At 31.3% G+C, this 26517-nt stretch overlaps 1 protein-coding gene across 34 annotated transcripts in view; it reads right to left on the bottom strand.

Annotated features, from left to right (window-relative positions):
• LOC145291518 (RNA-binding motif, single-stranded-interacting protein 3-like) overlaps positions 1-26517 on the bottom strand; it is a 553599-nt gene that overhangs the window by 88733 nt on the left and 438349 nt on the right. For 6 of the 34 annotated variants that reach the window (XR_013869448.1, XR_013869449.1, XR_013869450.1 and 3 more), the window contains exon 1: positions 23258-23396. The exons of the other annotated variants lie outside the window; for them this stretch is intronic. The gene's annotated coding sequence lies outside the window, so the exon portion shown is untranslated. Of the gene's footprint in view, positions 1-23257; positions 23397-26517 lie in introns of those variants that run through there. 34 annotated transcript variants of the gene reach the window in all.

Raw genomic sequence — 26517 nt, 5'->3', positions numbered from 1 at the left:
CTAGCAGGCAGATCTTTTGTGACTATTCTGTACTTTCAACTAACAATTTAATAAGAAAATATATTGTAAAACCCGAATTTAATTTGAAAATACTATTTAAAAAATAGCACATTTTAATACTATTTAAAACAACACTTTATTTCTTATATTTCCTTTTTTTTTGGGGGGGGGGTACCACTTGTTATAGATTTAGTCCCAGAAATTACTGAAGCAGTTTACGATATAAAATCGTATATATATATATATATATATATATATATATATATATATATATATATATATATATATATTAGAGGGGGGTTGACATAGCGAGATAAAGTATCGTTTGAAATGTTTTTGTTAAAAAAAAAAAAAAAAAAAAAAAAATTAACTCACTTTTTGTTCTTTTTGGTTTGTCTTTGAATTGTTTCTATTGTTAAAACCGCACGGGTTTATTTACTTATAAAACTCGTTGAGATATGTGTTACAGAGAAGATAAACGAAAAAAAAAGTATGATAAATGTTACCATTACTAATGAAAGTGAGTTTTCTACCTATATGGCTCATTATTTTTTAGTACTAAAAAATAATTTTAAATACTCTTTATTTCATCTAAAATAGTAAATAAAAGCGCAACTGATGAAATACTTTTGAAAAGTACTCGCGAAGTCATGGACAATTTATGATATTAAAAATTGAAGTAATAAAGCACAAGCGCAACTGAAAAAAAAAAAAAAAATTTTTTTAAATAAACACTTTAAATTTAAATCAGTGTGAATATATTCAAACGGTCCTAATGCACCCATGTTACCGTGTTATTTTTTTAAATAGTATTTTCAAGTTAAATTCAAGTTTACAATATCTTTTTTGTTAATTAAATTATGTGAAAGTACAGAATAGTTACAAAACACCTACCAGATCGGTAACATAAGTGCATAAGTAACAATAAAGTGATTTTTAATATTGTATTCAGCTAAATCCATAACAACATTAAAGTAATGGTTTAGTTTATTCTAGCAACACCGTAATCAAGTGATTCAAATTTTAGGAGACGAAAAATTGGGAGGCAAAGGGACCAGAAGAATCGAATTTTATTTTATAATCTTGAAAAACAAAAAACAAAAAAAAAACTGAGATCCAGGATTACTAAGAAGAAATTAAAAAGATTTCCACTAAGTATTCGTTTCGAGAAGTATGGATCGGCAACATTATAAACATTTGCACCCCCATCGACCAAATTCTATTTAATTATTAATAAATAATTGTTTAAAAATTTTTTTTTAAATGAATTGTCAGTGTAATCAGTGATTTTAACTGATTTTTTTTTTTTACACTTAAAATGCACTTTTACTTTCATTCAAAAAAGAATTCATCGTTACGATACGTTTAAGAATAAATCAAGTCATGTAAAAAAAAAAAAAGAAAGTATTCTAACACTTCCCTTTTATTACAAAAAAGGATGACCTAATTTGATGAATATTTTTATAATCTTCAAAAATACATAAATTAAGGTATAATGTTTCAATTTCTCTATAAATCTGTATGAATAAAACGGTAGATATAAGTCTGTGTGAGTAAACTATTAAACTACTGATCACATAACACTGAAATTAACAGGAAATAGCAATCATACACCAAGGATGGTTTATAACAAGTAAAATCTTTGTTTGGATGGATATGATATTAAATGCGGGCAGAAATACGTCTGCAAGTTGAAATGCAAAATGTTCATTTTAACTTGCTTTTTAATGATAGGGAACATAGCTGAAGTGCTAAAAGTTTTGATTTTGGTTCTATCTATCATTAAAAAAAGAAAATTTGAAATCAGTACTTACCATATTGTGTACAATATAATAATCAATAGAGAATTAGCTCTGTAATAATAGATACGAAATCTGCACGACTTAAATTCTATTTAAGCATATTTTACGACTAGGCAAGCCTCCATCCACTAGTTTAAAAATAAAATTGAATTTTTGACATTTAGAGAAACTGTGCACGACCAACACCATTTCGATTAATTTATTTATTGCGGACTATTATCCTCATCTTTCTTAGTTGTTGTTTCACGACGTTTCGGCCAACTATTCCTCTGGCCTTCGTCAGGTGGTAACCGCGATGGGATAGGAACGCCATCCATAGTTGTTGTCATCTCACCATGTTTTGGCCAAGTAAGCCTCTACCCGGCTTTGGGTAGAATTGAAACCGCTATCTTCAGACAATTCTCACCTGAAACTGTAGAGATTCAACGGGCCCTGGAGGTTATGAAAAATGGGGCCCGTAGTGCAATGGATAGAGACACAGTTAGGAGATTCAGAGTTCCTATCCCATCACGGTTACCACCTGACGAAGGACAGGAATAGTTCGCTGAAACAACAACTAAGAAATAATAACAGTCCGCAATAAATAAATAAATAATACTCGTCTTAATAAAGAACTCCAATTAAATAATATACCATTCTGTTTATTTTTATTAAGCGGAGGTTCATTCTTGTTACTAAACTCACTTTCGGGGGATAATTAAACTTTTTTTTTTTTTTTTTTTTTAAATTCACTATCAAGATTTTACATTACGAATTAGCTTTGAAATAGTGCCAGTTTTGCTAAAACGGCACTTCTGCATTATGCGGCCGAGCGCCATTGTTAGGGGACGATAACTCCAATAAATAACAAGATTTTTTTCGAACACAAAAATATTTGAAAACGAAAACATTGTATAAAAATTTATCAAAATATAATTGTAAAGGCATTTATTGAAAAGTCTGTAAGAAAATATAATTTTAAAAGAAAACAATTTTGGGCATTTTTGTAATTAAAGCAACATTGGATTTTTATAAAAGAAATCCCCCCCCCCCCCACGGACAAATAATTTTAATGAAACATTTTTCAAATTAAAGCAACTTTGATGGGTTAACAAATTTATAATTTAAATAAAATATTTTTCCGAATTAAACTAAGATTGGATTTTTTTATTTTCTGAAATATTTTTAAAATTGAAATAACAAATAATTTCAATGAAATATTTATCGTCTCCTGTTCTTTGACCGAAAAGCGCCACCTGGTGACAGTTTAGTACCCCCCCCCCAAAAAAAAACCCAAAACAACAAAAAAATGGTGCTCGGCTGCATAATGCAGAAATGCCCAGAAAATTATTCCTTATCGTTTATGATTTTACAATTATTTAATTTTCAAATTTAATGCACTTTCGAGTTTTTAGAGCCGTTGTGAAAACATTTTTCATAACAGGGTTTGTATTACTGTACACAGATTCGAAAAAGTTGTCAAAAAAGAAATATATAACAAATAAATGTTATCAAAGGCAAGATAAATTACTTTTCTACCAAACTGGATATAATTTTCGTGTTTTTATTCAATTTAACATGTTTATTCAGCTCGAAAAGCATACACTGTTTACCGATATATTGGAAAATTCAAAATGGCGGCCGACTCTCTCTTTAACACGGTAAGTTCGGAAAAAGGTGTAATAAATAATAAACTAGACAAAATACTGTTAGAAATTCGATCAATATATGTTACCGTGACATAACTTGACATATATTCGATGGTTTTTTAATAGTATTTTGTCTAGTTTATTATTTATAACACCTTTTCCCGAACTTACCGTGTTAAAGAGAGAGTCGGCCGCCATTTTGAATTTTCCAATACATCGGTAAACACTGTATGCTTTTCGAGCTGAATAAACATGTTAAATTGAATAAAAACACGAAAATTATATCCAGTTAGGTAGAAAAGTAACTTATCTTGCCTTTGATAACATTTATTTGTTATATATTTGTTTTTTGACAACTTTCTCGAATCTATGTGTACAGTAATACAAACCCTCATAACCTTTTCTTAACGTGTAAAAATATTTTTTTCCTTTTAAGAGATTAACTTTAGGCTCTAATCTTTCAATAAAAAAGATAAGCCGCCTTTCAAAACTATGGGTCCTATCAGTATTCATCATTAAATTGCTTGTACTTAATACCAATAAATATATACTGGTGAATTTAATTTCGTAACTTTCTTACTCTATCAGTAACCCTAGGCCAGAGTGGCAAATACCATCCCAAATAAACTATTTTAATGGTATTATTGTGGATTAACACCTGCCATTAAATTGCACCACTTCCAAAATGAGGCAATTACGTGTAAACACCCTGAAAAACTTGTAACAGAAAAAAGGTAAACGTCGAGATTGGCGTTGGGAACAGATTGCAATAAAAATCGTGTAAAGGCGATTTTTTTTCCTTTTAAGATCATGACATGAATGTTTTAATCGATGTATTTCCAAGGTAGCATGAAGTTCGATGTTTAATGAACGAATAATAAGTAATGAAAAGAATTCGTTTTAAGATAACACAAAAATTGAATTGGTTATCGCAATTGTTTTTTTTTTTTATAGATTAGGTCCATGTCCAGCGCGGCCATAGTTTGTAGTGTAATTCGAATCTTGTCGATGTGAGAAATTTTCTACGTACAACCGCCATATTGTTTTGGTCGCCTACATGCTTTGTAGGCCGGTCTGTCATTGGTTTAATTTGAATGTGCCACATCTTGTTTGGCACCAATTTGTAGTCATGTATTATTTTCTCAGTCTGAGAATGAACACGGGGGGGGGGAAGCAGACTCACAACAGCGGCGCTCTGTCTAGAGTGCCAGGATTTTATCTTCTTGGACACCAAACAGTGGGTAAACGAAGGACATTTCTCTAAATACAGACACAACATAATTGCTGAACTTATTCTACCAATGAGGATATTCTACTGTGTTCGGCATGATATATTTGCTTATAGGAATTTATTCCTATTTCTTCCAGAGACCACGAGGTCCCCAAATATGCCGTATTGGGCGCCAACATTCGCACCATGCACAACATGGATCCTTCTAAAAGGAAACCCGAACTAACATTCTCACAGAGGAATCAAACTAAAGGCTCCATTGCGTATGGATAGCAAATTCAGCCACTGTTTTTGCAAAGAACTTACCGTGACCAAAGATTTTTTATTTCTGATACATTGTGAATAAAATTTGAGTTTAAAGGTATGGCTTTGTTTTTGGAATTTTATTTGCTATCTGCAGGGAGGAAATTGGGTGTGTGGGAAAGAAATTTCTTACATCGGTTGCTGAATACTTACTTGATGCTGCTTTGCCAGGGCTATCAAGGGTAATTTTTTTAGCGTGCTGCCATCACTAGATGGGATGCCTACCACAGCTTAAGAGAGTCCCATCTACCCTCAAGAGAAGGATAGACCGCGCCAGTTTCTCAACCTTCTCTACAATTTTCGCGTATGCGCGTAAAAACATGGCCACCAGAGAATTACAGTGCATAATACAGGTCTTTATATCTCGATAACTACTTGTCTCTGTAAAATTCAAATGAGATTTTCGTATTCAGCCTAGTCAAAAACCTTTAAAAGTCATTTTAAAGAAAATTATGGAGGTGGGGGTGGGCCTAATGTAAAAATTTACCTTAATTTTTATTCCAAAAAGGCGGATTTGTACAACCATCACCCCCATCCCATGCGTAATTTGTACACTGATAGGTTTTTTGAAATTTTTTCACTGGAGTATTATTGATTGGACACTAATTAACCAGATTATGAAAAAAAAAAAAAAAAAAAAAATCATTATTTCGACATTTGAAAGGGGTGTTCACTTTTTAGTTACGACGTTCTGAGGGAAGTATCTTCGGGAGATATGAAACGGTCCCATGTTGACGAAGCAATGTATTGGGATGCGTACGATATGAAAATTGACAACGGGATGGAAAATTATTTAATATTTCTCCAGCATGTTAGTGAAATTTATATTTAAAAAAAAAAAAAAAAAAAAAAAAAAAAAAAAAACACCTTTCATAAAAATAGATAAATTATTGTAAAGAAACAGTAAACACCCACAATCTCACCTTTCATAATTATTTAAAAAAAAAAAAAAAAAAAAAAAAATCAAAAACCTCCACAAACTCACTTTTCAATACCAAAAACTAAATAAGTTTAAAACAAAACAAAAAAAACTCGAAACTTATTTTCATAAAAAACAAGTCATATTCATTCTATATTTTTTTATTTCTTTGAGAAACAAAAATATTTCTGACTTACAAATGGGGTAGGTTCATGTCATTTTTAACTTTCTATAGTTTTGATACATCCACGTTTTTATTAGTTACAAAATGGGTGACTGATTTACGATAACGTTGTAACTAAAAAGTGAGCACCCCTTTCAAATGTTCAAATAATGATTTTTGTTTTTTTTCATAATCTGGTTAATTAGTGTCCAATCAATAATAATCTAGTGAAAAAAATTCAAGAAACCTATCAGTATACAAATTACGCATGGGGGTGATGGGCGATGGGTGTACAACTCCGCCCCCGCCTCCAAAAATATTCATTATGTCACAATAGTAAAATAAATAAATAATATACTGAATTTTTAAAATCGCCTTTTGGAAGCCCGACGCCAATTTCAACGGTTACCGAAGAAAATTGGGTACTCATGCACTTACTGATCCGTGATAATGTTATTTAAAAAGCCATTCTTAACATGGGGAGGGTGTTTTATAATTGAATAAAAAAAACACCAACTTTAATTAAACTTTAATTAAACTTAGAAATACGATTTAAAAAATAGCACGGATCAATAAGTGCATTAGCACCAAAAATTGTTTTAGAACTTTGAGTGTACGGGGGGGGGGGGTAATTTCGCATATAAACTTAACGTAAAATGATTATTGATAACGGTTTATAAAAATAAGAGGGGATACAGTGGTTTTACGTGGGTTGTTATTGGTTAGTTTATTTGGGAGGGAATTTTCCACTGATCTGGCGTCAATAACTTCTAATACCTCCCAAATGTTTTTGGTTAATTGCTTAAAAACAAAAGCTAGACTGGCGCAGAAATGGGGAATCATTTCAGGTGGTGTTTACGTTTATATGGAAAACAGCTCTCACACTTGAAATCCTAAAAATTATTGAGTTTATTTTCTTCCCACCAAGTCTGCTAGTGTGTTCACACGAAATCAATAAAAAAAATTAGAATCTTATTGATGGGGGAATGATTCAGCGGAAATAACAAATTTAACAGTAAAGTCAAGAAACACAAACATTCGAGAAAGTGGTCAACACAATACTTTGTCGCCATATTTGTGTTCAACTACGGTAGCACAACTGACTCAATTATAGTTTACGTTTAGCTTAGTTTCCCAACACCTTAACACATAAAATAATGCACGTTTGTGCCATCGTAGTGTAAACATGACGATTCGTAGCAGTTAAAAATAACAACTACTTGTTCGTTATCGAAATGCAGACATTCTAAGTAAATTATTTAGAAAAAAGTTTGTTTTATGTTTTTCATAACTAGTTGCTCGTAAAATACCGGCCAAATAATGGTCCGTTTTCCCTCCGAAACAAAAGGAACCCCTTTTCAGCGTCATAGAAAATAAAATATAAAACATTTAATTTTTTTAACTAAACATTTTTTTTCGGGTGGGGTGGGGGGATTAAAATAAATAAATAAAACAAAAATAAATGTAGAAGATGGGACGGGCAGAAATAAAAAGTAGGTCAATCCACAAAAAGATAAGGGAAAATTAAGTCAGGAATCTAGAGTTAAGAGATCAGGTAACAACTTTGGAATGTCTGCCCCCCCCCCCCCAAAGTGATACGAGGTCATTTTTAAGCCGGGGGGGGGGAGAGAGAGAGAGAGAGAGAGAGAGAGAGAGAGAGAGAGAGAGAGAGAGAGAGAGAGCAACATCCTGCAATGGTTGGAGCTATTTGCAGCTGCTTATCACACATCACCACTAGAAAAATGCGACTTATTATTATTAAATATTCACGTCATAAACTAAGAATCTTAGGGTTTGTTTCAATAAGTAAGAAAAAGTTGTCAAAAACATGAATGTTATCAAAAGCAAGCTAAGTTGCGCTTTCGTATGTGTATATTAAAAGAAATCCGAATCTCTGCATACATTTTGAGTAGATTTACTTTGAAAATAAATAAATTGATTTTTTTTTTCACGCGAGGAAAATCCATTTGCCAAAAAGAGGTACTCTATCTAGACCAAGATAAAAATTGTTTCGAGTATGTTTTGTTTTACTTATGTACAGGCAAAAATGTCCGAAGAAAACAAATGCTTTTTAAAAGAAGCTTATTTTTTTAGTTTATACGTCTAAATTTTAATGATGTTTGAAAGATAATAGGCCAAAATTAATCGTTAAATGGAATAAAATGTATATTTAAGTGTTAAAAAAAAAAAGAAAACTGAAAATGTTGAAAAACACGAAATTTTATTTTAATTTCAAGTCCGAATAAATCAATACAGAACAAAAGTTTCTTTAAAAACACTTTTTTTGTTTTGCTGTCTATTTATTAAAACACGTCCATTGTTCCCAATCTAGAAGGATTTCTTCAATGACTGAGGAACGAAAAGTTAACCAAACGGTGTTTATAAGATAGTTTCTTATAATTTCATATCGCTTAGCTTTTGACAGAATTTAATTTCACTAGCTTGTAAACATTTCGTTAAATGAACCAAATTCCAGTACTTGTACAGTTTAATCCAGGCATTAAAAAATAAAAATATCGAAAAAAGGTTATATTGTATGTATCTGTTCTGAACTGAAGATCGAGAAAAAAAAAAAAAAAAAAAAAAAAAAAAAAAAAAATCACTTAATTTGATCGAGTAGTTTTTTTTGTTTTTTTTTTGGATTTTAGAAACGCCACGGGGAGATAACTCAGTTTAAAGCGTCAACACTCCCTCCCCATCTTTAATACTAGCTTTTCTTCCTAAAAATCGAACCTTTTGCTCGGTATCATAACATTGTTTTTTCGTTGTAAATAAAAAAACCACTTGCAATTAAGTTAATTTTTTGTAAGACTGGAGTTTAGGTGGAAAAATAACCTCGAAGCCTTTATCGCTTAAAAGGAACTAAATGCCTGTAGTCACCGTGACGTTACCATGAAAATAATCTAAACATTTTGTAAATAATTTTAAACAATGAATACCTTTTTTAATGATAAACAATAGAAATAGAAATATTAAATTATCGGAACATAACAAATTTACATATGAACAGAATTTTTATAATTGTAAAGTATGAAACCCTTTTTATTCTAATTAAAAGCAATATAAATAGAACTTTTTATAATTTTAAGTAATGTGATTTTTTCTAATTCAAAATTGAATCACGTGATTATTAAACCACATGAGTATTCTATTGCAATTTATTAATTTTCAATTATTTTCAATTTTTTGGAAAAAATTTGAAATTTATTATTTTTTCCTCTTTCAAAATTAAAATGTAAAAAAGATTTATATTGTTTGCTAAAAATTAAAATTGGAAAAGGTCCGTGAACAATACGTCTTTCAAAATTATATAGCCTGGCCACCACAAATACAAAAATTATATTGCTCAATATTCATAAAACTACTTATTTGCGGAAAATTTAAATGGAATATTCGTTTTCAGCATATCCGAAAACCTTTCTCTCGTTTTTTTTCTTTTTTTTCACATGGTAGTCACCACTTATCAAGGCCAGGAAGCCACTCGGGGATAAGGGTTATTGCGTGTACAGTAATCAATGGGATAATATCGTAGTAACCGTTAGTAATGGAGATTTGATAAAGTGTCTTACTTAAGGGGATGGTTTATCAGGAATTTGTTTATGTTGGACTTGAAGACATCCAAGTTGTAGTTAGGTGGGAAACAGGCAAATGGAAGAGAGTTCCACAGGCGTGCACTTTTAAGAAAGAAGTTTTGTTCATGGAATCTATGTTTTGATTTAGGCACAGATAAAGAATGGGGAAATTTATTGACGGTGGTTTCAGCTAGACGGGTGTTTTTCTTGAAAGATTGGCGAGGGAGGACCAGAGATTGGAGTTCAGACGAGCACTTGCCATGGAAATAACGATAAAACAAAGACAGGCTCACAACATCTCTTCTGTGGGAGAGAGGTTGGAGGGAAGATAAAAGGGCATCCCCCACTAAACCACGAAGTCTATTTTGTACTCTGTCAAGGCAGGATAGGCTGTTTTTAGCAGCTCCTGCCCAGCAGTACTCCATCCTTGGCTTTTATATAAGTAGAGAATCGCATCAGCAGTGAGATATCTTCTGGAGCGGTAGAAGGATCCTACCATTTTTCCAGTGAATTTGGCAACAGACTTGATGTACGTGTTCCATTTCAGGTCAGGAGTAAAGGTCAATCCCAGAAGCTTATCAAAACATGGAGCCTCCCCTAGACGAGAGCCATCTATTTCAATTGATGCCCGATGGAGATTGATGACGTAAAGAAAGAAGCTTGGTTTTAAATCCATCCTCCCCCACTGTACCATGCGCTCAAGATCAGAGGAGAGAGAATCAAAGAGAACTTTGTCTATTATGGTCTTTGATGTGTTGCCATAGATGGTCGTGTCATCAGCATCGATGTCAACGAATGATTTAAGTATTTAAAAGTTGTAAGATGGAAACTAAGTAAAATTTTAGCATGTAAAATTATAAAAAGTTCAGTACTTATGTGTTTATGGTACCATGCTAAAATAATAACATTATTTAGAAAGCCATTCTTAACATAGGGAGGGTGTTTTGTAACTATTCTGTGCTACCACCTAACAATTTAATGATAAAAAGATATTGTGAAACTTGAATTTAATCTGAAAAATAAATAAAATAGCGCGGTACCAAAAATACATTAGCACCAAAGTTCTATTTATATTGTTAAAAATTAAACATAAAAAAAGTTTATATTGGTGAAAATTAAATTTAAAAAAAGGTTTATATTGTTTAAAATCATAAAAAGTTTTTATATTGTTTAAAACTTTTTCTTTTAAAGAGGGAGCGCTTCTACACTATCAGAACGAAATTTTGTAGTCAATAAGTGGAGTTTTTAGAGAAAAAAAAACAATGGTTTCTACTGATTTTTTTTTTTGTTAATTCTAATAAATTACAATGTTAGCTTCCAAATTATGCAGTCGAAACTACCTGAATATCATTGAATTATTAAACTAAACAACTGTATTCGTGGAAGCAGGTGAAAAATTGCAGCCATTTTTTTTCATATCGAAATGGAAATTTACCTCCCTTTTAAACTCTCCCATGTCTTACATAAGCAAATACAACCGTTTTCTTAAAATTCGATTTTTATTTTCTTTAATAATTTTATACCTTATCGATTTTCGTAATTTTTTCAGTATAATCTTTTCAGTATAATCATCTTAAAAGTACGAGGAAAACGTAGATACCATTGTTTTCGTATAACATTCAGTATTACGATTTCCGAAATTTTGTCCCAATAGTGTAGGAGCGCCCAAAATAATTCTGCTTAAAATTAATAAAAAAACTGTTTATTCTTTTAAAATAGTTGAAAAATTAAAAAAGTCCTGTATATATTGTTTAAAAAAGATATATAAAAGTGTTTAATCTTGTTAAGCCAAGTATGGGGCTAAACATTTTAAATAAAGGCTATTCAGACATGCCGCAAGCTTTTAAATCAGTTTTTAGGCGAAAATTTGGCTGCTAAGAGTTCAGAGTTGAAAGAGTTGACCTTTGCAGGCTCTACCAAATTCCTCTGCCAATTTTGGGTCTAAACACTTGAAATTTTAGATGTAGGTTACTTAGACATGGGTCAAACATTTTTAATTTGATTTGAGCCAAAACAAATGTTAAGCGGTCAAAATTGGGGTCAAAGTTAAAAAACATTTGACCTCTGCTGTCTCTACCAACTTTTCTCTATGGCAGTTAAGGAAGCCTATTAGATAGAAAGGCATTACCGTACATACGCAGACTTTTTATGCACAAAAAGTTATGAACAGTACAAAGCTGGGTTGAATTGCCAGTACTAAATGTAATAAAAATGTAAATATTTAAAAATGTATTTGCTAAAAAATAACCTCTCGACTGAAACTTGTGAGTAAATTCATTTTATTGTTTATATCAATATCACAACAGATTTTTACAATATTTTGCGCTGACAAACCCTGTAGTACGTTCGTGTCGAAATTGCTTTAATAATCAGTAGCAGGGAGCAAATAATCGTGCATTTTTAGTAATGCTCCCTATGCATGACTTAAATTCGGTACAACTTAAATTCGGTACAACTTAAATTCCCGATTCGGCTGCTTCTGAATCAAGCAACTTTACACGTTTCTATATGACAAACAGCAGAAGCAGTCAGTCCTACATTGATCGGCCATAATCTTAGTCATATTTTTAATGAAACCAGCCGATCAGACATTTTAGTCGTGCCGAAATTTAGTCGTACATAAGGCACTTTACTAGGTGTGTCAGAATTTTTTTGGAATTTGTGACACCCCTAACACAAAACTGCGGGGAAAAAAAAAAAAACCAAAAACACACAACTCGTAATTTCTCCATTTAAAGTGGGTTGTTTATTTTCTTTATGGAATATACTTCCAAAATAAACTATTAAAGTTGTTTAAAAAATAATAGAAATATTATTTTTTTATTTTTTAAAAAACAGTGTTTACAAAGTGCCTGCGCGCGTTCATGCAGCCATTTTTTTTACGGAATGAAATAAATGTAATTTTATGAGTTAAATTTTTTTTCAATTTTTAAACTTTAAAAATCTATCAAAATTTTTCTAATGGTTAATTTTTATGATATTTTCAGGGTCAATGTGAAATTTTATGCTCTTTCCAATAAACCGAATATAATATTCTAGACAAGCGGGTTTTTTACCCCCCCCCCCATTTTGAAATATCTATTCAAATGAAAATATATTTTTTCACCTCAAATTTATATATCACAAATTGAAGATAAAAGACCAATAAATAAAATAAGCTAATTTAAAACAAACAAAAAAAGAATAGTTATTTGCAAATTTACCTATAACGTCCAAAGTTTAAAACCTTAAAAAAAAAAAAATTAAAAAAAGTTGAATTTTTTAAGTGAAACCTTATAATCTTGTTATATTGTCCAGAAAATTTCGTACAATTACAATTATTTCTATTTTATTCAATTTTTTTTATTTGTTAGATATTAAAAAAAAAAAAAATTCACTCCATGAAGAAGAAATAAAATATCAAATCAAAAACTCATGTACTTGTTTGAGAGGAGAAGAAGGAAGAAAAAAAAAAAAAAAAAAAAAAAAAAAAAAAATCGAAAATTCGTCGAGTGTTTTTTTATTTTTTTAAAAGCAAAAACTGATAAATGTGATCATTTTTCCACTACGGTGACACATATTTCTTCACGCGTATGTGTTGTTTTTACGTTTTATAAGCCCTTTTATCCATCCGTATTTCAAAACAGGAAGAAAGGCAAGAAAATGCCGGCTGGCTAACACCGATTAATTCTTACGTAATAGCGGTCTTTTCAAATAGTTGTTTCAAGAAATAGAAATTCTTTTATTGAAAAAATAAATGGAATATAAATATGGATAAATTCTCATTAATGAAGAATGGAAGCATCCATTGATTAGTATTTTATATAGGTAAGCGATTTTTTGAATTTATATATATTTATTATATTTAGATTAAGTTAAAATTTGATGAATTTTGTGAAATCTTTTTTAAAGAAAACCGATTAAAAAAATATATATCGTATATTTTTCGATAAAACCTTTTATCATTTCAAAGTTTGGTCTTTGCTCCTTTTATTGAAAAAAAATTAGGGTTTAAATTACATTATGTATATTGTTATAAGCTTCGAAGGATAGCGAGTATTATTAATCACTCCTTTTTTAATGGCGACTTCTGAGACTTCTAGCGTTTTACTAAAAAGTACGACTAAATTATTTGTTTCTGCTGTTGATTTGCTATTAACCCAACGGTACTTGTACAGTTTAATCAAGACATTAAAAAATGAAAATATCGAAAAAAGTTTAAATTGTAAGTATCCGTTATGGAATGAAGTTCTCAAAAAAATTAAAAAAAAAAAAAATTCACTTAATTTTATCAAGCAGTTTTTGTTTTACAGCGAAAAAATTTGTTATGATACCGAGCAAAAGGTTCGATTTTTAGGAAGAAAAGCTAGTATTAAAGATGGGGAGGGAGTGTCGGCGCTTTAACTGGAGTTATCTCCCTGTAGTGCTTGTAAACTCCAAACAAAAATTAAGAAAAACTCCAAGATGTCTGCCTCCACCATGCTGTCATAAAAACGTGTCTTTCCGCTGTAAAAAAAAAAAAAAAAAAAACCTACACGATTAAATTAAGTGAAATTTTTTTTCGGAGATCTTCAGTCCATAACGGATACGTACAATATAACCTTTTTCGATATTTTCATTTTTTAATGTCTTGATTAAACTGTACAAGTACTAAAGCAACTTTTAAACGGACGAACTACTGGGTTTGTCAGCGCAAAATATCGTCAAAAGTGTATTTTAAATATAAAAAAGAACAAAACAAAAAATGAATAAGTAGAAAAAAAATCGTGAAAATCTAAACATTAGTTGATTTTTTGGTGCAAAGAGTGATGTGTATCAGAAAGTGACCATTAAAAATGATGATCAGAACTTTAATAATTCAACTATTTTTCGAAGCTTATAACTACTTGAAAAATGTAATTCAAACTAATGTTTTTTCAATTAAAGGAGCAAAGACCAAATTTAAAAAAAATAACAAGTTTAATAGCAAATTATGCAATATTTGTTTTTTTAAGGCGGTTTTTTTTAAAAAAATATACAGAGAATCAACATATTTTGACTTGCTTATATATATGTACATAAATGGCAAAAAATCACTTACCTAAAAAAAAAGTACTATTAAATGGGTAGTTACATTCTTCATTGTTAAGAATTTATCCATATTTATATTTTAAATTCCATATATTTTTTAAATAAAAGGATTTTTTAAAGCGAGGGTCATAGAAAATCGCATTTTCGTAACATGTTTTGCGCGAATCTGTAAATACCTGCTGCTGCTAAAATGAAATTTATGAAGTACGGATTCGCCCAAAGGACATAAATAATGTCTTTTTATTGCGTGTGTTAACCAAAATTAGTGTTTTTCATCTTCCGTAGTTAAAAAGGAAACAAACATTCACTTAAGTTTTTCCCCTAGAACAAAAAATCCGCTTCGTCGATTAAAAAAAAAATTCTTTTAATGAAATACACGAGTTTTTAATTGATATATTTTAATACTTCTTTATCGACTAATTTTTTTTTTTTTTTTTAAATATCTAAAAAAAAAAAAAGAAAACATGCAATGAAATAGAAATATTTTCCGTCAGCGTTTGGTATTTACTTGACGATGTAAGCAGAACATGAGCTTTCATTAAAAAAAAATCAACCTGGTTAGAAAAAAAAAAAAAAAGGTTTTACACTTCGGACTTTACAGGTAAATTTCAAAAAAACTTTTTTTTGTTTTAAATTAGAATATTTTCTTTATTGATCTTTTATTTTCAATTTGTGATATATAAAACTTTGGCACAAATTAATTATTAAAATGTTAATAGATATTTCAAAATGGGGGTGGGTGGGTGAATTTGAAAAAACATTTCTCTAAAATATTATATTTGGTCTATTGGAAAGAGCATAAAATTTCACATTGACCCGGAAAATATCGTAAAAATTGAACCCATACAAAAATTTTGATAGATTTTTAAATTTTAAAAATTAAAAAATATTTAAGTTGTAAAATTCTATTGATTTCATTATGTAAAAAAATGGCTGCATGAAGGCGCACCGGCATTTTGTAAACACTGTTTTTTAAAAAATAAAAAATAATATTTCTATTTTTTTTAAACAACTTTAATAGTTTATTTTGGGAGTATATCCCATACAGAAAATAAACAACCCACTTTAAAGAGAAATTACGAGTTTTTTTTTATATTTTGTTCGCAGCTTTCTGTTAGGGGTGTCAACAATTCCTCCAAATTTTTGATACACCTCCGCGCTATTTTTTTTTAATCGTATTTCAACGTTTAATTAAAGTTTTTTTTTTTTTTTTATTCAATTGTAAGGTTAAAGTACAGAATAGGTACAAAACATCTTACTTTCCCCATGTTAAGAATGGCTTTTTAAATAATAACGTTATTATTTCAGCACAGATCACTCTCTGTATGAGTACCGATTTTTTAAACCGCTTGTGAAAACTAAACTTTTTCGATCAAATTAAAAAGCATTAAAAAATACGTAACCACACACACACACACACACACACACACACACACACACACACACAATAAACCATTATTTTCGAAAACTTTCTTATTTCAAATGTCTGCTAAAGATTCCTCCGTGATGTAACACGTCACTCTACTACGCGCGTACGCATCAGGTAAGAAAACACTATTGCGCGCCGCGACAACGGAGGCAGTGAAATGGCGCAAAATAGACCCAGAGTCCTATCACCATCACTGTTTTTTTTACGTTTTTTTTTTTTTTTTTTAGGACAGGATCTCATGTAAATAAAAACTCACACTTGATTACTTATATTAAATTTATGTTAAGTTTCAGAATTTTAACTGTTACGAAAACTGATCATTTTATTTTGATAACTTTCAAAGTTTTTCACCGTTACAAAAATTGAAATTTTTTTGGGGAAAAAAAGTTCTCACAAAATTCACACGCATTTAATGCATGTACAAAAATAATTATAAATTTACAAATTTCATTGATTCCTTACAAACAATAAAGTTTAGTGAGTATTTTTATTTTGTTAGTAACGAAGATTCTAGAATTTTGAATGTTTTACGAACAAAATTATCTTTTTGTGTTAAAAAACAAATTCTTAATTTATATAAAATATAAAGTAACAAAAATTTTCTCAAAAAAAAAAAAAACTTTCGAAATTTTCAGATTTTTTTTTTCCATCTATGTTAGAATTTTCTTATATTTACTGTAATTCAATAAATGTATAACAAAAAATAAAAAAAATAACACGCATTTATTGAGATTTTCTGATTCTGTCTGCCCCTGCCATGCATTTTCCAAATCCAAACTAAAAACCAAAGAAATGGTTCCTTACTCGTGCCTATATGATTATATTACTATTTTTTGGTGCTTATGCGCTAGCAGTATCAGAATTTTTGTAGGAATTTTTGACACCCCTAACACGAAACTGCGAATACAATATAAAAATCTCGGAATTTCTCTGTTAAAAGTGGGTTATTTATTTTCTTTATGGATTATACTTCCAAAATAAACTATTACAGTTGTTTTAAAAGTAATAGAAATATTTTTTTTTTTTTTAAACAGTAATGAATTTTCCGAACTCAATATTTTTCAATTTTTAAATTTTAAAAATCTATCAAAATTTTTCTATTGATTCTATTTTTACGATATTTTCAGGGTCAATGTGAAATTTTATGCTCTTTCCAATAAATCGAATATAATATTTTAGACAAACGTTTTTTTTTTTAAATTCACGACCCCCCCCAATCCCAATTTTTAAGTGTCTATTAAAAAGTAAATACTTAATTTAGTAACCCGAAAGTAAATAATTTACTCACAAATTGAAGAGAAAAGGTCAATACATAATATATTAAAATTAAAAAAAAAAAAAATAGTGTTCTTGTAGAATTTTACCTGTAAAGTTTGAAGTTTAAAACCTTTTTTTAAACCACGTTATTTGTTTTTTTTTTTTTGTTTTTTTTTTTTAATGGAACCTTGGTCCTTTAATTGAAAAAAAAATTAGGGCTTGAATTACATTGCATAAGTTATGCGCTATTTTTTTTTTTAACAGTATTTCAAAGTTAAATTCAATTTTTCCGATATTTTTGTTTATTAAATTGTTAGGTGAAAGTACAGAATAGTTACAAAACACTCGATGTTAAGAATGGCTTTCTAAATATTTCAGTGCGGTGATAAGATGCATGTACCCCTCCGTTTTATTATATGAGAAGGAACTATTTCATGAGCATGTAATCGAAAAAAAAAAAAAAAAAAAAAAACAGGTTTAAATAAATATAACGAGAATAAAAAAAGAGAGAAAAAAAAAAAAAAATGGAGCCTTACGTTATATCGAGATATTTTTTCCCGTATCGCCTAAGAAAAATAAAAGTATCCCCACCCCGAATACGTAATACTAGATTGATTTCAACTCCAAAATGTTCTTTGTGTGTGTGTGTGTGTGTGTATATATATATATATATATATATACTATGCCTCCTCACGGGACAGAGTTAGACACCAGGGTCGTTTTTTAACGTGGAGAAAAGGTACAAAAATAAAAATTGTCTCAGTCGTGAAGGATTTCTCCTCCACCGAAAGAGAAGAAATAGAAGTGCAGCACTGCAGCAATCATCTGAAGAACAGATGGTGTTTATTTGCTCCCCCACTGAGCAAATTAGGCACAAGGCCGTTTTTAATGTGAGGTAAAAACCAGCTCCCCTAAAAGGGGTCACTCTGGTTACCAAAAATAATAATTGTCCCAGTATAGAGGGTTTCCCCTCCATTGACTGGTACAAATTATCTTAAGTGCAGCATCTGCCGGAACAGATACTACACTTTGATCCCGGCCCGAAGGCCAAGAACAGATACTACACTTTGATCTTTCGAATTTTTTAACACGCTGTTTGCCCCCTTCGAACTCATTTACCTTTTTTTGATACGATAGTGTCATGTTGGAAAATTAATATTGCCCATTTGGTTTAAAAGCACACACGAGCCACGATACTTTGCTGTTAACTTCTAACGAGCAAAAGAAACTATTTATTTGCTTCTTCATGACGGCAAAATTAAAACAAGGTCGTTTTTTTTTTATGTGTGTGCGTGTAGTCGTGAGAGTGTGTGTGTGTGTGTGGGGGGTCAGTTGCTAAAGGCACACCCTGGATTCAAAATTGCATCAGTATCCCCAACTTGACTGAGGACAGAATTGCACTTGCAGTTTGGATAATTGATACGATAAAAGTATCAAATGCTAATTTGAAATGTGATTGTTTACCTTCATTTACGAATCTTAAGTAGAACAACAAAAAAAGTAACTTTTTTTTGACTAATTTTAAACCCACAAAAAAGTGAGACAGTAGAAAAACAATTGTACAATTGTAGAAGGAATAAGCTATTGTTTTGTGTAGCAATCAGGAGCAGCAGGAATGGGCAAATCTGCCAATGACGACAGAATTGGTTGAATAAAGCGTATGCTGTGAGGGAAAGCTACCGATTAGAAAATTTCCGATTTGAATTTTAAAGAAAAAAAACAGTATTTATTTACCTTCTCACGAAGGTAAAGTTAGATTATATATAATATATAATTATATATGGGAATATTAACCTTCCCAGAAAGATATGTGAATACAACAAAAATTTTTTTAAATTGCCTTAGTCAAGGAGGATTTCTCCTCCGACCGAGGACAGAACAGATACATTTTTATCCTAGTCTGAAGTGAATGTTTAAAATTATCGACCTTCACCTTCACATGCGAAGGAATGCACATGGCCCCCCTCCCTTTCCCCCATACACACGGTGACAAATTTAAACAAATGTCAATTTTTAATGTGTAGAGTTCTTGCAAATGAGGCATACTGGATAAGACAAGATTGAAACATTTCTGATCAAACATAACAGAATAGAATAGACGGAACTAATGTTTCATGCCTCTTTTCTAGGTACGTGCAATTTAATCATAAAACTGATACAGACCATGGTTTTGAAAGCCCGCTTATAATTTTTGTTTAATAAGTTTCCGATCACTATTTGATGGTGTTTGAAAGATTAAAGCCTAAATTTAATCTCTAAAAGTGGGGGGGGGGGGAACTTGCAGCGTATGTGCTGCTTCGGTTGTTGTAAATATGGAACGGAAATTTAAATTTCCTTCCGTTTTAATCTTTTTTTATGTGCCCCCCCCCATCCAAACGTCTTTTTTTATGTATAAAAAAAAAAAAAAATCACTTTGGTATACTTTTTATTTTTTCCATAATGTATATATTTTATAGGTTTTCGGGTACGTTTACAACGAATAAACACCCCAACCTCCCCATATTAGAAATGCTTTCGGAATAGACACCCCTAACCTTGTCAGCATACTATAAAAGTTGACATGTCGAATGTGAATGATGAGTTGGACGTAATGTAAAAATGTACCAAATTTCAAACGGAACGAAATTTAAATTTCCGTTCCACTTTTATTCTCTGCAAGTTTTATTAAAAAAAAGAAAAAAAAGTTATGGTATCCATTGTCTTTCAAAATAACGGATACCAAAAAGGTGCCCGTGTGGAGAGCACAGTGAAGCAAGGGTGTACGCAAGTACTAATTTCACTTCTACAGAAGAAGCGACAGTACTCGGATAGAATGGAAAGAATAGGTCCAAGACAATTGGAAACAATACTAGTGTTAGAAGAGAAAGACTAATGTTCTCTCGGGGTTTTACTTCCAAGTATGACAAAGTGGTTCCCGTTAGATCAGCAAAGTTAATCAACGTTGATCCTGGTCAGTACTAAAATAGGTAACCATTTGAGAATTCCAGGTGCTGTATGTGCTCTCCGCTTATCTCGGCAGTGTTTCCAGTCGTCCTGGACTTGCCCTTGTAGTGCTGATTCAAGAAAGGCGTGGTTGGGATTGTGCAATCCTTGCCTCATTATTACACGTGCAAGCTCCCTTACATGGGATATCCATTGTTTTTCGAGACTGAATGGACGAAGGTGTACTTTTAAGGCTCGAGAGTCTAGTCTCATTTATCGATTTATGGTGAAACTAGTCAGCCACGAACAATCCAGTGTATAGTGTTCCTAGAAACTTTAGTAAAAACACTAAAATGTAAAAAAGAAAAGAGGGAGGGAGAGAGATGCAAAAACGTACGCGCGACGTGAGTGTAAAGGGACCGTTAAAATTTCGTCGAATTTCTTCTGGATTTAAATTTTTCCCTACTGGTACTAGTAAAATTATGCAGTCGGCCCGACAAAACTCGAACCCAATACGCCGAGCCCATTACATAACACCGCTTGTTCAACTTATTCTAAGTTTCCTTCGACTAGAAGAGCAGCAATTGTGTTAAAAAAAAAAAAAAACCTTGAATGAAAAAGAAAAAAAAAAGTGTTACAAGCAAAATAAGAATGCATGGAAAGGGCGTGTGGGAATTATTTTATGAATGGGAAGCTAAGGGCTGGGAGGGTGGTGGATAAGCTGTGGGAGGTAGTGAGAGGAGGCAATCTGAAGAAGAGAAACAGAATTGCCAATTTGGTAGAGTTGGAAAGAAAAACAGGCACGAAATCATCCGAACAACAGCCAGAAGAAGATGGAAAGAGGACGTGTGTGTATATTATGGGATAGGTGGGGGAGAGTTGTACAAAATGTAGATAGAGGGGGGAGATTAGGGTTAAAGTGAGGGAAGTACAGAAACATTCGTGAATGGAGAGAAAGAAAGTAGTAGTAAAATAAATGATGATTTGTAAAATGCTGATGGAAAAGGGTGGAGTCAGTTGCTCATATGAAATGAAACCCCCCCCCCAAAAAAAAACAAAAAAAAAACAGCAACTTGATCTTATTAAAAGAAAAAACATTGTAAAAACATTGCAGTCGAATAAAATATTTAAAAGAATTTGATATGTGTAAAAGGATTTTGTTACTTGTAACAAAATTGCACTCAATCAGAGCGATAGTCGAATTTTTTTTGCTTAGTTTTCGATCGAATTTGTTAAAAGACAAATCGATCTTGTTTTTAAATAAAATTCTAATTTAAATTCTATTTTAAATAATATTCTAATCTAACTTTTTAAACTCCTGAAATTGTAAATTTAACAATTTTAATCGCAACCATTTTGGGGGAGTGCGAGTTTAAACACCATCCACGTTCAATAGTCGTAAAATCCGGTAGTAATTTACAACTAACTACACAAAATGAAAATCAAGTTTCAGAAACAGAAACGACACTTTAATACTTTTATATTGTTTCATTGTATTGTACTATGTATTTTTTCGTTTCTTCCTGGAAGCTGGTTTTAACTTTGTGTGCTTGCCTTTCGAGTGTTGTAACTCATTACCGGATTTTACTGAAAGAATTTTACAGGATGGATTCATATAAACATGTTTGCTAAAACTTTTTCGGTTTAGAAGAAACACCAAATTGAACACAATTTAAAATTATTGTTTTAATATAATCGATAATTCGATAGAATCAAAGATGCCGTCAACGAGACCCCCCCCCAAAAAAAAAACAAACAAAAGTGAAAACCAACAATCAATTTATAAAATGGGATAAATTATTAAAATTGGAAGGTGTACCAACAAAGGTACTTCTGCAGTTTACATATCGTGCTATTTTTTTTTAAATGTGATTTTCAAGTTTTTTACAGTATCTGGTTTATTAAATTGTTATAAAAAGTACAAAATAGTTAATACACTACAGCCCCCCCCTCTCCAGTCCACATAGTAAAAATGTGGGTGCTAACGCAGAGAGTGAGTGATCTGTGCTATTTTTTTAAATCGTATTTCCACGTTTAATTAAAGTTTTTTTTTTTTTTTTTATTCAATTGTAAGGTTAAAGTACAGAAAAAGTACAAAACACCCTCCCCATGTTAAGAATGGCTTTTTAAATAACAACGTTATTATTTCAGCACGGATCCACTCTGTACGAGTACCAAAATGTGTTTCTAAATGAAGTTATTAGTTCAGCAGCACGGTTTGTAAACTGAAAAAGTACCCAAAACGGATATCAGAAAATAGGTTGAACTATTTTCCTAGAGAGAAGAATCATGGGCAACTTAATTAAGATCGTCATTAATCTTGCATTTTTCCAAACGAGCATCTTCATCTTTAATTATCATTACTTTAAACAAGAGAGAAGTCCTAGTTCTACAATTGAATCGATAAAGTACATGGAAATATTTGATGTGTGATGATTCACGCCGATCATTTGAATCAAGTAACAGCAGGATTTTGAATATTTTCACTTGATTGCACTCAAGTTGCTCATAACGAAATTTTAGAAATTTGACAATGTGTAGCGTAAAAATAGGGAAACGGCGAAATCATTTTATGAAAAATAAAAACTTCAGACAATGCAGTCCCTTTTAACTTACCTTTCAAGAAGGCAAAATTTAGACCCTTCTTTTTAATGTGGGAGATATCCAGCTTTCACCCCCAAAAGTGGCACTCTTCGAAAAAATTTCTCCGAAGAAGATAGAACAGACATTGACCCTAGCCCGGATTCTAAATATCGGTGCTTCTACAGAATTTAAACCGAATAGACTTTTGTTAAAGTAAACTTATTTTAGGGGTAAGAAAAAAAAAAAAGTTTGATTCAAATTCTGTAAAAGTACCAAAATTTAGAACAAAAAATGGAATGTGACATTTTAAGAAAATCGCATACCAGGTGGATGCATCCCAGCCCCTTTTCATTGTGAAAAATGAGTAAAATACAATTTATCGAATGTGGTGTTACTAACCTGCGAAAATATGATAAAGGCCGTTGCCTGTACTTGTCCACGAACGAAGTCACCGAAATAGCCAAACGTGCAGCAAGATTGTTGTTATTCAACTACCAACTCTGTTAGTCATTCTATCCAGTTTTTTTTTTTTTTTTTTTTTTTTTTACAATTGGAAAATGTGGGCGCTGCTCTCAACGAAGAATGTCAGTGCTCACTGCTCAACTGGGTTTTTGCCTTCATTAAAAAGCAGGTGGTCGGGTCAACTATTGCCAACAAATATATATATCGAGCGAATATCGGGTTAGCAATTGTCGCAATTACCACAAAGTAATTATTGTAATATAAGAGAGGGTCATTTTCTGTAGCATTAAAAAAAAAAAAAAAAATGGTGACTAATAATGCTTACGACATTGATTAAAGTTCCTTGTCGCAGGCCGATACACAAATATGCCACAAGTGCGCGGTCTGCACAAATATGACTACGTTCCATTCGGTTTCTTTATCACAAGTTATATTTACTACCTGTGTCCTTAAGCTGTAGAAGAACACTTATATTAGTTGAAATGGTATTTGATTTTGTATTTCTGCAGAAATACAAAATCAGTGTTGGAATAACGTTATTTAGAAACCCATTCTTAACATGGAGGAGTGGACTTTTAAATTGAATTTAACTTTAAAACCATAGCTAAAAATAAGTCCGCATTCTGCATAAGCACTAGGTGTATCAGAATTTTTGTAGGAATTTTTGACACCCTAACATGAAACTGCGAATAAAATATAAAAAACTCGTAATTTCTCTTTTAAAAGTGGGTTGTTTATTTTCTTTATGGATTATACTTCCAAAATAAACTATTAAAGTTGTTTTAAAAGTAATAGAATTTTTTGTTTTTTTGAACAGTAATGACTTTTACGAACTCAATATTTTTCAATTTTTAAACTTTAAAAATCTATCAAAATTTTTCTATGGATTCTATTTTTACGATATTTTCAGGGTCAATGTGAAACTTTATACTATTTCCAATAAACCGAATATACTATTTTAGACAAACGTTTTTTTTTTTAAATTCACGCCCCCCCCATTTTCAAGTGTCTATTAAAAAATAAATAATTAATTTACTCACCAAAGTTATATATCACAAAGAGAAAAAAGGTCAATAAATAATATATTCAAATTAAAAAAAAAAAGTAGTTTTTTTTTTTTTTTTTTTTTTTTTTTTTTAGAAATTTACCTTTAAAGTTCGAAGTTTAAAACTTTTTTTTTTAAACCACGTTGTTTTTTTTTTTTTTTTTTTTTTTTTTTTAAATGAAACCTTGGTCCTTTAATTGAAAAAAAAAATTTGAGCTTGAATTACATTTTTCGAGTAATTATAAGTTTGGAAAGACAGGGGGTCGAATAATTCACGCCTCCCAATTTTGAAATGTCTATTAAAAAGTAAATAATTAATTTACTCACCAAAGTGTTATATATCACAAATGAAAAGGTCAATAAATAATATATTCAAATTTAAAACAAAAAAACTTTTTTTTTTTTTTTTTTTAATGAAACCTTGGTCCTTGCTCCTTTAATTGAAAAAAAAAAAAAAAAAAAAAAAAAAAGGCTTAAATTACATTTTTCGAGGAGTTATAAGCTTGGAAAGACGGGGTGGAATTATTCACTATTTTTCACGAAATTTCTGACACACCTAGTGCACCACCGTGGTGATTTAGTGATACGTCCCCGCAGTGATTTAGTCCACAATACATTGGATTTCACATTGCACTGTAGAGAACCCACTGTTGGTTTTAGAAAATTATTTTTTTCTATATAATGGCTTGAATTAAAGTTTAAAATTCAAAAGTCCAGTATCATGGTTCAACTGTGCTCTAAACAGAAAAAATTATTTCGAACGCACCAGTCATATCAAAGAACCTACTGTTGATTTTATATGCCGGGCTCTCCTGCTTGTGCGGTAACAAAAACTTCTCAAATGCACTTGCGATGTTAGGGTGTGTGTTAATTTTGGTCAAAATCACATGTTCTTTCTTTCATCGAATGTTTTCGATTATCGATGCTTATCGAAGACATTACATTGCAAAACCTAAAAACACTGCCAAACAGCACATAAAGTACCATTTGTATGAAATAAAAAAATCGGTCCAGCTGTTTAAGAGTTTCCTTTTATGTAATAGTAGAGATAGAGATTAAAAGAATAAAGCAAAATAGTAGTAGGGAGCTATGTTAGCAAAATAGAAAGTGGGTTACATTCTTTATCTGAAAACAGGTACAAATTAAAAATCCGTAAAAAGTATTACTTTCGTATCGGATAATTTATTGACTTCATCCCTCGGCCAGTTTGTCATCAAAACTGAAATCTCCATTAATTTGTGTGTGTGTGTGTGTGGGGGGGGGGTCTATTCTGCACAAGTGCCACATTCATTTAGAAGTATTAAAAATAATAACTTTAGCACCCTACATTTTTTAAAAATGGATTCATCATTAGACACGGATAGAGTCCCTATGTATTTGCATCCCAATAAGGACTGAGTTAGACAAAGCTTCTCCCTCCGAAAGAGAATTTTTGATTGAGGGGGGGGGGATGGTCTCGGTCTAGAAGGATCTCCCAATTACTAACCGATAAGAGAACGAAAGAAGTGAAATACATATCAAAACAGACACGATACTTTACTTCTAGTCAAAAATGGGGGTGGGGGGGAGAGAGAGAGAGAGAGAGAGAGAGAGAGAGAGAGAGAGAAAGAAAAAGAAAAGTTCTTTTCAATTTTTGTGCGCGAAAGCAATGCTGTGGCCTGTGCTATTTCAAACATTTAATTTCTATTTGAAGAAATTGATGCATTGAGATGAGGGGGCGGGTATAAATCCTTTAAATGCAACACATCTTGCAGAACTAGTTAGATGGTTGATAAAAAGATTGAAATAAAACTCAGTGGCCATCCTTAGCATTCTAGTAACATGTAACTTTTATATTTACTGAAACTGGAGATAGTATATATTTTTTGCTTTTTAATAATGTGTCCAATCCTCAAACAGCTAAGCTAAGAATCTTGTGTGTGTGTGTGTGTGTGGGGTCGGGGTGAGAGGAGGCACTAGATCAGGGTTTCGGAATAGAGGGAACTTTTTTTTTAACGATTAAAAAAACCCAAAAAAACGTAACCACGGAGTAGCCCTCGTTTAGTGCCCGTAAAGATCGTCTTGAAATACCCCCCCTCCTCACTTTGTCGGAATCAGTCCAACCAGAGGTCATCTTCACAGGCATTACCTCCTTTCTGAAGGTGTGGTTTAT

The sequence above is a fragment of the Euprymna scolopes genome, chromosome 12 (genome assembly GCF_053919585.1).
Source record: "Euprymna scolopes isolate OS-2025 chromosome 12, ASM5391958v1, whole genome shotgun sequence".
Taxonomy (NCBI): Eukaryota; Metazoa; Mollusca; class Cephalopoda; order Sepiida; family Sepiolidae; genus Euprymna; species Euprymna scolopes.
This window is presented reverse-complemented; position numbering and strand designations above follow the sequence as displayed.